Here is a 12,524-nt window from a genome sequence, read left to right on the forward strand (position 1 = left end):
GCTTTAGCTCTTCAGGTTAGTCCACATCTATTTTGTCCAAAGACCAAACTTCACTTTTCTACAAACGTTTGAATATTGGCCATACAGCAAAACGTATCAGAATGCAGAATTCATAGTACTGCATAGCCTTTAACAATGGTTTTAACTTGATACAATTATCTATTTTCATCTAAGTGAAATCCTTTATTCCTTAGAAAAAAATACTGTATGTATTGGGATATACACTGAGTGTACAAAACATTAAGAACATATTCCTAATATTGAGTTGATTCTACAATGCTGGCCCATGTTGACTCCAATTTTTCCCACTGTCACGTTTAAGGTAAGACCCAGATGCAGACTGTGTCGAAGTAACAATGTTTATTACAACAACAAGGGCAAAGGTACAGGACAGCAGGCAGGCTCAGGGCAGGCCGAAGTCAGTAATCCAGAGTAGTGGGGCAAAGGTGCAGGACGGCAGGACGGCAGGCAGGCTCAGGGTCAGGGCAGGCAGAAGGGTCAAAGCTGGGAAAAACTAGAAAACAGGAACTTAGACAAGACAGGAGCAATGGGAAAACGCTGGTAGGTTCTACGAACAAAACAAACTGGCAACAGACAAACAGAGGACACAGGTATAAATACACAGGGGATAATGGGGAAGATGGGCGACACCTGGAGGGGGGTGGAGACCAGCACAAAGACAGGTGAAACAGTCAGGGCGTGACAGTACCCCCCGCCACCTTGCGTCCTACCTGGCTGAGCGGGGTGCCACCGGTGGAATTCGGAGACCCAGCACCTCTCCTCTGGGCCATAACCCTCCCGTTCAACCAGGTACTGGAATCCCCTGCCCAGAGGTCGAACCTTCAGGAGACGCCTCACCATGTACGCCAGTTAGCCGTAGATGAGACGGGGGAGAGGAGTGGGCCTGGAAGCAGGAGACAAAGGGCTGTAAGACATGGTTTAATACACAGGAAAGGTAGGAAGTATACGGAGGGTACGGGGKAACAGAGGACGAACAGCAGAGGGGCTAATGATCTTGGAGCGGGGGAGAAAGGTCTCGGCTTCCGGGGGTGTAGCCCCGGGGCTATAGCGGCATGCCAGAGCATCTGGCTTGACCTTCTTGGATACCGGTCGGTGCTGCGGAAGGTCCTGGTACTCTGCTGGGCTGACGGAGAGGTCCGGGGCAATTTCCAGGCTCCCAGAAAGACATCCCGGGGCAGGCAATGAGTGAGGTAGGATGGGCTCCAGCCCACGATGGCACCAGTAGCCCAGTCAATCGAGGGATTGTGTCGCTGGAGCCAAGAGAATCCCAATACCACAGGATCCTGGTACTCTGCTGGGCTGACGGCAGAGTACCATGGTGAGACGTTAGCGTCCCACCTCTTCAACAGCCAGTGAAACTGCTGGGCGCCAAATTCAAATACGGAAATACTCATTATAAAAATTCAGGAAAAAAAACATATTTTACATAGGTTTAAAGATTAACTTATTGTGAATCCAACCACGATGTCAGATTTAAAAAATGTTTTACGGTGAAAGCATACCTTACGATTATTTGAGAACATAGCCCAGCAGACAAATCATTACAAACAGTAACCAGCCAAGGAGAAGAGTTACACAAGTCAGAAATAGAGATAAAATTAATCCCTTACCTTTGATGATCTTCATATGGTTGCACTCAGCAGACATTAATTTACTCAATAAATGTTCCTTTTGTTCGATAAAGTCTCTTTATATCCAAAAACCTCTGTTTTGTTCGCGCATTTTCTTCAGTAATCCACAGGCTCAAACGCAGTCAAAACAGGCAGACAAAAAATCCAAATTGTATCCGTAAAGTTCATAGAAACATGTCAAACGATGTTTATATTCAATCCTCAGGTTGTTTTTAGCCTAAATAATCGATAATATTTCAACCGGACAATAATGTCGTCAATATAAAAGGTAAACAAGAAAGGCACTCTCTCGGTCGRGCGCATGAAAAAGCTCTGTGACACTTTAGGGTCCACTCATTCAGACTGCTCTTACTTCCTAATTTTTCAGAATACAAGCCTGAAACAATTTCTAAAGACTGTTGACATCTAGTGGAAGGCATAGGAACTGCAATTTGAGTCCTAAGTCAATGGATACTGTAATGGCATTGAATAGAAAACTACAAAACCAAAAGAAAAGAATACTTCCCGAATGGATTTTTCTCAGGTTTTCGCCTGCCAAATCAGTTCTGTTATACTCACAGACACTATTTTAACAGTTTTGGAAACTCTTGAGTATTTTCTATCCAAATCTACCAGTTATATGCATATCATATCTTATGGGCACGAGAAGCYGGCAGTTTAATTTGGGCATGCTTTTCATCCAAAATTCCGAATGCTGCCCCCTACCCTAGAGAAGTTAACGTAAATAATCGATAAAATTGAAGACCGGATGATCTGTGTTCAATACCGGAGGAAAACAATGTGTAGCATGCTTTCAGGTCACGCGCCTCTACCTAACAGTACACTTCACTGGAGCCTCATTCTGAACATGGCTACTTCTTAATTTCTCAAAGGAAAAACCTCAACCAATTTCTAAAGACTGTTGACATCCCGTGGAAGCCATAGGAACTGCAGGAAGGTCCCTTAGAAATCTGGATTCCCAATGAAAACCCATTGAAAAGAGAGTGACCTCAAAAAACAAATCTGAATGGTTTGTCGTCAGGGTTTTGCCTGCGAAATAAGTTCTGTTATAGTCACAGACATGATTCAAACGGTTTTAGAAACCTCAGAGTGTTTTCTATCCAATACTAATAATTATATTCATATTTTAGCATCTGGGACTGAGTAGGAGGCAGTTTACTCTGGGCACGCTTTTCATCCAAACGTGAAAATGCTGCCCCCTATCCACAAGAAGTTAATGCAACAGCTGTGTCAGATTTCAAAAAAGCTTTACGGAAAAAGCACACCATGCAATAATCTGAGGTCTGCGCTCAGAGCCCAATCAAGACAAAATATATCCGCCATATTGTGCAGTCAACAGAAGTCAGAAATAACATTATAAACATTCACTTACCTTTGATGATCTTCCTCAGAATGCACTCCCAGGAAACCCAGTTCCACAATAAATGTTTGTTTTGTTCGATAATGTCCATCATTTATGTCCAAATTCCTCCTTGTTGTTCTATCGTTCAGTACACTTTCCAAACTCACGAAGCGCGGTCAAGTCCAGCGGAAAGTATGGACGAAAAGTTAAAAAAGTTATATTACAGTCCGTAAAAACATGACAAACGAAGTATTGAATCAATCTTTAGGATGTTTTTAACATAAATCTTCAATAATGGTCCAACCGGAGAATTCRTTTGTCTTCAGAAGTGTGATGGAACAGAGCTCGCTCTCACATGAACGCGCATGGTCAGCGCATGTTCAGGTCATGGTAGACCTTACTCATTCCCCTCTCATTCGGCCCCACCTCACAGTAGAAGCATCAAACAAGGTTCTAAAGACTCTTGATATCTAGTGGAAGCCTTAGGAAGTGCAACATTACCAATATCCCACTGTATCTTCAATAGGAGCTGAGTTGAAAATCGATCAACCTCAGATTTCCCACTTCCTGGTTGGATTTTTTCTCAGATTTTTGCCTGCCATATGAGTTCTGTTATACTCACAGACATCATTCAAACAGTTTTAGAAACTTCAGAGTTTAATAGTGTAATAATATGCATATTCTAGCTTTTATGGCTTTGTAGCAGGCTGTTTACTCTGGGCATGCTTTTCATCTGGACGTGAAAATACTGCCCCCTACCCCAAAGAAGCTAACATCAATGGGAAGGAGAGGGGTTGAGTGGGGATGCCCAGCTCGGACGCCAGGGTAACGGCCATAAGACTCACATCGGCCCCTGAGTCGGTGAGTACTTGGAGAGACTTGGACTGGTCGCCCCCCACAGCAAGATAGCATGGAGAGGCGGCGCGAGTAAGTGGAGAAGAAAGATTCTCTTTAAGATCCACCAGAGTACTCACTCCAACAGACGAACTAGGTCTCTTGAAGGGACAGGTAGACACATAATGACTGGCAGTACCGCAATACAGACAACTCTGGGAGTCAAGTATGCACACGCGTTCGGCTGGAGACAGCCTAGCCTTGCTGAGCTGCATCGGCTCGGGAAGAGGTGAATCGGCAGTTTCGGAGGTTCTTGGAGGAACTCGGGTAAGCTCGGATCCTCTCAGGGACGTAGACGCCGGGGACTTCTGGAGTTCATCAGATGCAAAGTGGGATCCTTGAGTGAGCGATTGGGACCGCAATCAGACCTCTTCTCCCTCCTACGTTGCCGTAGCCGACCATCGATCCGAATGGTTAAAGCGATGAGTGAGTCGTAATCCGTCAGTAGTTCCAAGGCTGCAAGCTCGTCCTTTACTTCCTCCAATAATCCATGCAGGAACGTGACGAACAGCGCTTCCGGGTTCCAGGCACCCTCCACTGCCAGTGTGCGTAAATCCACCACATAGTCTGCCACACTGAGGGAGTCCTGCCAAAGCTGGAGTAACTTCCGGGCAGCCTCCCCCCCAGACAACGGAGCCTCAAACTTTTTCACCTCCGCCACGAATCCCTCCAGCCAGAAGCATACGGCCGACTGTTGTTCCCAAACGTCCGTGGGCCAGGTGAGGGCCCTCCCGGACATCAGCGGGATGAGGTACGCTATCTTAGAGTGGTCCGAGGGGAAGGAGGAAGGCTGCAGCTCCATGACGAGGGAACACTGAGCGAGAAACGCCCGTCAGGTGCCCGACTCTCCATCGAAGCGCTCCGGGGGAGGTAAGCCGTGTTCCCGGGAAACCCGGGGTGACGGCACTGCTACCAGCCGGGTTACTGAGGTGCTGGGAGGTTACCTTTGGGGTAGGCTGCCTAGTAGACAACCCACGGAATTGCTCTCGCAATGTGTCCGATGTTTGGTCGTGACATTCGGCCACGGCCTGGAACCCTTCTATCAGACCACGAAGCAACTCCTCATGCCTTCCAATGATGGCTTCTTGGGAGACGAGGGCATTGCGTATCTGGTTCGAGTGTGGTGGGTCAGTCATGGCCAGTTCGTACTATCACGTTTAAGGTAAGACCCAGATGCAGACTGTGTCGAAGTAACAATGTTTATTACAACAACAGGAGCAAAGGTACAGGACGTTAGGCAGGCAGGAACAGATTCAGGTCAGGCCGAAGTCAGTAATCCAGAGTAGTGGGGCAAAGGTACAGGATGGCAGGCAGGCTCAGGGCAAGCAGAAGGGTCAAAGCTGGGAAAAACTAGAAAACAGGAACTTAGACAAGACAGGCGCAAGGGGAAAACCGCTGGTAAATTCTACGAACAAAACGAACTGGCAACAGACAAAAAGAGAACACAGGTATAAATACACAGGGGATACTGGGGAAGATGGGCGACACCTGGAGGGGGGTGGAGACAAGCACAAAGACAGGTGAAACAGATCAGGGCGTGACACCCACAGTTGGGTGAAGTTGGCTGGATGTCCTTTGGGTGGTACACACTGGAAGCTGTTGAGTGTTGCAGTTCTTTACACAAACGGGTATGCCTGGCACCTACTACCATACGCCATGGAAAGGTAATTCATTATTTTGTCTTGCCTATTCACCATCTGAATTGCACAAACACAATCCATGTCTCAATTGTCTCAAGGCTTAAAAATCCTTCTTTAACCTTTCTCCTCCCTTTCTTTGATTTAACAGGTGACATCAATAAGGGATRATAGCTTTCAGCTGGATTCATCTGGTCAGTCTATGTCATGGAAATAGCAGTGTTTTTAATGTTTCCTACGRTCAGTGTATATGATATATTGCCAACACTTTTTTTAGATCGATCATATTTGTTTCTTTACAATATAGTAATTAGAAGAATCTCCCTGCTTGTGCTTTGATTTCTGTCTTGTTTTTAATTCCTCTAGTCTATAGCACCACTGGCAGGTCTGGAATGAGTGCCAGTACATTTTTGTAATACACAGAATTAAACATTGCCATTCTGTTTTAATGAACCACTTGTTGGAAGGGCATTGATTCTGAGGACATTAAGCCAGTGGAGCCACACATAAGATAACAGAACATTCTTTAATCTAGCTCTGTCCCAGTTRACACTTGACCAGATGGAGATGTTGTTTTTTATCTTTGTAAGGAGAAAAAAATCTCTTTAAAAATMAATACATTATTTACACCCACCACTGACTTACTGGCCTGGCGTGTTAAATCAAGTCCACAGCAGGCTCTTTGCTGAGTCCGTCTTAATGACTTCTAAAACATATCTTTTTTTTGTCTGCTTCCGCTGCTGCAGCTCTGGGCTTTTTTCCCTTTATTAAACCATACACACATGCACACACACGCAAGCACGAGCGGTTGTATACGCAGTCAAACATGCTCACATACACATGGAACAGCCTGAATGACTGTATTACACTGTGTCATTTCCAGAGAGGCCAGTGATTAGAGGGGAGCAGGTCCTCCACTGGCCTGATAAGATCTGGGAAAGGAGACCGAGTGACCCCACCCCACCACCCCACCACCTCCACCGCTCAGGGAACGAGAGGAGAGGTGGAAGGAGGTAGCAGAAGAGGATACAGAGGGGGCCTGGCCCAAGGTAGTCTACAGAGCAGCTGCTTTCATTGTCAACATCCCCCAGATAAKATCAGCAGGAGAGGCCGGCAGGTAACTGTTTTACATGGTGTCATCTGGGGTGGGCCACACTGGGCTGGCTGGAAGGTTACCACCTGATATTTATGAAAATGGGGAGTGATAAAAGAACAATGGTCCCTGGGCCAGGCAGGGGAGAAGTGTATAATTCAATGAGCTGTCTTTATCCATGGCTCCATACCAACAAATAGATGGATCTCTAAAATGAATGCTCCCGCCACTTTGCCATCAATTAGCAAACAAGCCCAATTGTTTGATTGTCTCTGAGGGAAGAAAAATAAAATGCATTTGATACAGGACAATCAGAGGAGCAGGTGAGCAGAGAGATAAGTTTCCAGGTCATTGTTCAGGCGACAAGGGGGAGGAAGGGACACAGGTCGGACTCTGGGTGAATTCAATCAATTGATGCTGTTTCAAATGATGCTGTTGTGCGATTATGCTGTCCCCTGTGTCATGGGAGATAGTCAGTGTTCAAATGGATGTTGCTTGCCAACATGCTCAGTGTATGTGATTGTTTAATAAAAAGTCTGATTTCTGCTGTTTATACAATATAATAACTTCATATACATATTTGTACATTATATTTACATTTATAATTAATCAAAATTATATATAAAATCTGTACATTTCTACTGCAAATGGATAAAACTAAAGCCTATGGCACATGGTGTGGATACATGTTCTCCACTCAATAACAGCAGTGATCCTTACAGATGTTCCATCAGTCAGACATGCATGGCYAGCGTATGTTTTRGTGTTAAGAGGATATGTTTAATTCAACCAGAGAATAATTATTGAAAATACTTGGCTGCAATCCTAATCTGTGGGTCCAATCTGAGCATGAGCCTTAGTGAGATTAAATCTATCCCCACATTTTCCATCCATCCATCTGCTTCAAGACATCTCCCAAGAAATACAAATTTTCTTTAGTAGGGAGAAAACAACAGAATTAGGGCCCTGGCCGAGGTATTAGCGCGAGTGTTTACAAAATCAGCGTGGACTAGAGAGAAAGCCCCCACCCTGGCACAGGAGCATGGTTACACAAAAGGACAGAACAACACTACATTCCTAAAGTTCCTTGACCCAGACCCCTCCACCCTCCACCGTCCCACCCCCCCCCCACCCCATTTCCATTACCCGAGCCTATGACTTTATATGCAATCAGCTTGTATATTGCTTGGATGCATTCTAAAAACCACAGCAACAAATTTGGGTCTCAAATTGACAGAGGAATTAATCAAAGGGATGATAAAAGAGGTGACATCATCTTTCCAGCTGGAAAGCCTTCCTTCGTTCGTCGGTCGGGGACATAGGAGATGGATCCCCTCTTTGCCTGGGTTTTTTCGGCCCGTTTTTTTATGAGGCAGGAATGGAATGGCAGGTGCCCCTCTGGACCCCTTTGTCTCTTGGCATCTTGTGGCAGTGGTCCTCATCAGGGAACAGAGATGCTTTGAGAGCTTACATTAGAGGCTTCCGACACCATGCCTGGGTTKAAATAGTATTTGTTTTCTTTCAAATACTTAAAATGTTCGATTGAGCCTGTCTGGAGTGCTAAGTAGTCATCTTTGTGGATATTCCATTGGTCCCATTGCATTAGGTAAGCTTAATTAAACTCAGATAAAGTATTTTACATTTCAAATAGAATTTGAATCCACCTCTAGTGGCAGACAGCTGCATTAAAGGCATCTTGTGGATGAGATTAGCCACGTCAGGAGATTCATTCAATCTGTGTGTCAGGCCCGTTTCCAGCCTCCAGCCTGCCACCACTTAGCCTCTGACTGAAGATGCAGGTCACCTGTAATAAACACTAAAGATGGCACTGGGAGGAGGGTGGGGGCAGTCGGGGAGAGTGGTCTACTCTAGGGCCAAGGAGGAGGTTGGAGGGAGGGGAGAGTCACGAGAGACTTTGAGAAGTCCATTTAGAAGGGCATCAGTGGAGTGATACTTCTTTGTTTGGTGTTTATGTATTCATGGTAAAACCGTTGTCTTTTACTTGCTGTTAGATGCCACAAATCATATTTCTTAGTTTCCCCAAAGTGTATTTCTAACTTCCCTAAAAGAGTATTTCTTATTTTCCCCAAAGTATATTTCTTAGTTTCCTAAAATCATATTTATTTGTTTCATCAAAGTATGTTTCAAAATGTGTTATTAATAATTAATATTACATATTTATATAATAACTCTTTAAGCTTTTTTCATATTTTAGACACCACCATTGTCCATCCTATAGTACACTTCAGTAGGAAGTACAGTATCTCTCCAGTCAGTCAGTTCATATGAGCCTGTCTTCTCCCCAGACATGTTCATGTATTCTGCTCTGATAGGTCCTGACAGGAGGCTACTCTTACATCACCCAGACACAGCCTGCATGGCGGGGAACATGTCCGCCCATGGCATTTGGGGATTTGATGATATAGTTACACATGTTCACATATGTCTGGGGGAATTAAGACACTTTACTGCCATTTGGGCRGATGTCTTATTTAACCTRKTGGTATTTACYWCTTAYCTCTGTCTGTCTGCAGCTCAGTGTTGCTGCTTCACACTTTGGCTTATTCCATTTCTCACTTTGRYTTWCGCAGCAGCACATCCCAATAAATCACCAAATGGCTCCTCTGTCTGCCCAACAACTCACTTTCAGTCCTGCTTGTTTTAGCCCTCTCGCTTTTAATGAGCATGACCAATTGGATATGTGCTATTGGCAACTGCATASCTCCTCCAGTACAGCGAGCCATTGTGCATTAGAGTAGCAGGGGACCAGAAAAGGGATGGCTGCATGGACTGTCTCCGGATTTCTAGTTTTTAGTACGTGTGACGTTCTGTAAATATGGTTCATGTGGCTCCCTATCAGCATGTGGCGTCATATGTAGCCCTATGTCAAGTGTATGAACTGTGTCGTATGTCATGTCATGTGTACTGTATGTTCTGTACATTGTATGTGAATAAGGTGTCAGTGTGTATGTGTGCTTACACAGCCAAGCAAATGTAGAATACATTTTATGTTACAGTTCAGCAGGGAGGAAGTATCCTATACAGTCTCGTTACATCACCCATGGAGGTTATTGCAATCAGACACACCACCAGCAGGAAATGGCATAAGAACTGTCATTCATTTCAGTGGAATATTATGTTTGTTATTCTCTCTGGTTTTTGAAATGTTGAGGATGTACATGTAATATTGATGTGAAATGTGTTGGGGCTACCCTCTGGCTTAATAGTGAACTTGCCAAGCTATTTCTGMTAGTGCCTCAGAGCATTTTCAGTATCTGAGATAGGCATCAGGAATAGAAAGCTACTGTATTTTTGAGGTGACAAAAATGTCACTGAGTAAAGAAATGTTTTCCTTTGTTTGAGATAGTTGTGTTTGACCTGTATTCAGGTTTGTGGTGAAATGTGAAAATGAAGCTTTACATTCAGACAAAGTTTTTTCAAAAAGGTTTACAATTTAACGCAAGAAGTGTGTTGCATTTTTTGTTGTTGATGTGAGCATATTTCAAGCTTGCTCCAGATGTATTGAGTGGGCAGCAGGTAGCCTAGTGGTTAGAGCATTGGACTAGTAACCAAAAGGTTGCAAGATCAAATCCCCAAGCTGACAAGGTAAAAATCTGTCGTTCTGCACCTGAACAAYGCAGTTAACCCACTGTTCCTAGGTTGTCATTGAAAATAAGAATTTGTTCTTAACTGACTTGTGTAGTTAAATAAAGGTAAGATAAATGTCTCTTTGAAGATGAAAGAAGAGCTGTAAATCTGAGGACAATAACACAACAGATAAAATGCTGCTATCAATATGTTCAGTCAACAATACCCAAGCCCTCAACACATTATCCACATCTCAAGAAGCTCTTTAAGTGATTCTTTATTAAGGAGTCTTTAGTAACTTGAAGTACTACTGCTGTGTTTCTCTACAGCTTCTCTAACTTGGTCTGTAACTCCACTGAGGGGATGTTTCTGGTGACCTGGCCTAGTTCAACTGTTTCTATAATAATCCAGAGACCATTTTATCCATCAGCTCCTTTAAACAKTCCCTCTCTGTGGGAGATTGTGGTCCAATTATCCGTCTGAATCTCACTGCAGGTATCCAAATGTCAGCCGTCCCCTGTGTTATTTCTTTGTGCTACTGTATCTGCATTGTGGATGCAGTAATTAGTACCTGTGGGACGTTGTCTGTGTGATCAGAGGGCTCAGGGTAAGCATGGCCTCCATTACGYCTCTGCAGTTGCAGCGTTCAGGCTTGGKTCTTCTGTGCGACTGTGAGAGAGGCCTTGCATTCAKCTCGCATGGATCAAACATGGAGGTGTCATCGGTGCACAGGTATGGAGGCAGGGGCAGCTGATGRATTAGGGAGGGTCTCAGTGTTCTCACAACCTGGAAATGGAGACTGTTCTAAATGTACATTCACACGGCTTGGTACAGAATAGAGAATTAGCTGATAGTTTTAAAACATTTCAAATGGAATTACTGTGATGCCACTTGTAAATAATTWGACTATGTCKGTGTAGGATGTATAGAGGAAGYTTTTACTTKATTMTAGTCTTTTTTAATTATTGTAWATTWGCACATTCAGTTRAGTATCTTTTTCATCACCAGTCTCACAATGCATGATTTTGATAGATCCCATGCCACACAYCGTGTCTTATGCTCATCTTGGTTCTGTAAATTACGTAGGGAAGACTAATAAACCACAAAAAAGGGAATCGACTGACGAGGCCTCTCAGTTCAATGTCCCCTGTTTGATATAAGAGCTGTTCTATGCTAAAGCACTCTCTGCTCGTTTTTCCTCTCTCCTCTTTGTCACTTAAAGAATGCTTGGCGTCTGTGGATTAATTAAGGCCCAAACATTAAATATTGATTGATGCATTATCAGTGGCTCGCAGTCGCCTCCTCTCAGATTGATTTCCGACATGATTTATTGTCATATTTGCAGAGTCATTTCACTTGATAACAAAGAGAAATTGCCTTGCAACCTCAGTTACCCCCCTCCGTCTCCACCACCCCCCACTACCATTAGCCCCCACATTCACAGTCTCTGGCTCCCTAACACATTCTCTGGTCTCTCTCTGTATCGCTCTTTCTCTCTCTCTCCCCTGACTCTTTATTTCCCTTTCTCTCCCTCTTTCTCTGACTTTCGCTCCATCTTTTTTGTCAACCTTTTGTCAATCTCCTACCACTTCGCGGCTGAGCCATTGTTGCTCCTAGATGTTTCCACTTCCCCATATCAGCACTTACAGTTGACCGGGGCAGCTCTAGCAGGGGAGAAATTTGACGAACTGACTTCTTGTAAAGGTGGCATCCTATGACCATGCCACGTTGAAAGTCACTGAGCTCTTCAGTAAGGCCATTTTACTGCCAATGTTTGTCTATGGAGATTGCATGGCTGTGTGCTGGATTATACACCTGTCAGCAGCGGGTGTGGCTGAAATAACCAAATCAACTAATTTGAAGGTGCGTCCACATACGTTTGTATATATAGTGAATGTACACACACTAACATTTCTGATAGCATTATCTACTGAGCAATGATTGACAAGTGTTAACCATGATACAATACAATGTAGTAGCCAAACCATTTAACGCTTTCTCTCCCCAGAGAGCTGGAAGTCCGGGATCTGGCTCCAGGGACCATAGCTTCAGCGTGAGTATGTAATAACACAATCCTCTTGACTTTTGATGTAATATTAATATGCCACACAGTATTTATGATTTGTGCCTTCCCCATGTCAGCTGTGAACTACATTACTTTGCAGAGGAGGAGTCTGATTTATGAGCTTATGAGCCCCATGTATTCACATGATCATTTATACGGCTGATATTTACTGCCAGCTCTCTGGCTGAGGGCCTGATTTCTCTTTACACACAGATTTCATTTGATACAGAACTGTGCTTCCCCGACGTTTACA

The 12,524-nt window shown here is 44.2% G+C and overlaps 1 long non-coding RNA gene across 1 annotated transcript; it reads right to left on the reverse strand.

Moving 5' to 3' along the window:
• Positions 1-352: 352 nt before the first annotated feature.
• On the reverse strand, positions 353-10,988 carry LOC112072692 (uncharacterized). The gene is made up of 3 exons (XR_002894368.2): positions 10,778-10,988; positions 732-904; positions 353-514 (listed from the first exon to the last, which is right to left on the reverse strand). It is a non-coding gene; the product is annotated as an uncharacterized lncRNA (long non-coding RNA).
• Between the last annotated feature and the right edge of the window lie 1,536 nt (positions 10,989-12,524).

Source organism: Salvelinus sp. IW2-2015, unplaced genomic scaffold, assembly GCF_002910315.2.
Source record: "Salvelinus sp. IW2-2015 unplaced genomic scaffold, ASM291031v2 Un_scaffold2003, whole genome shotgun sequence".
Classification (NCBI taxonomy): domain Eukaryota; kingdom Metazoa; phylum Chordata; class Actinopteri; order Salmoniformes; family Salmonidae; genus Salvelinus; species Salvelinus sp. IW2-2015.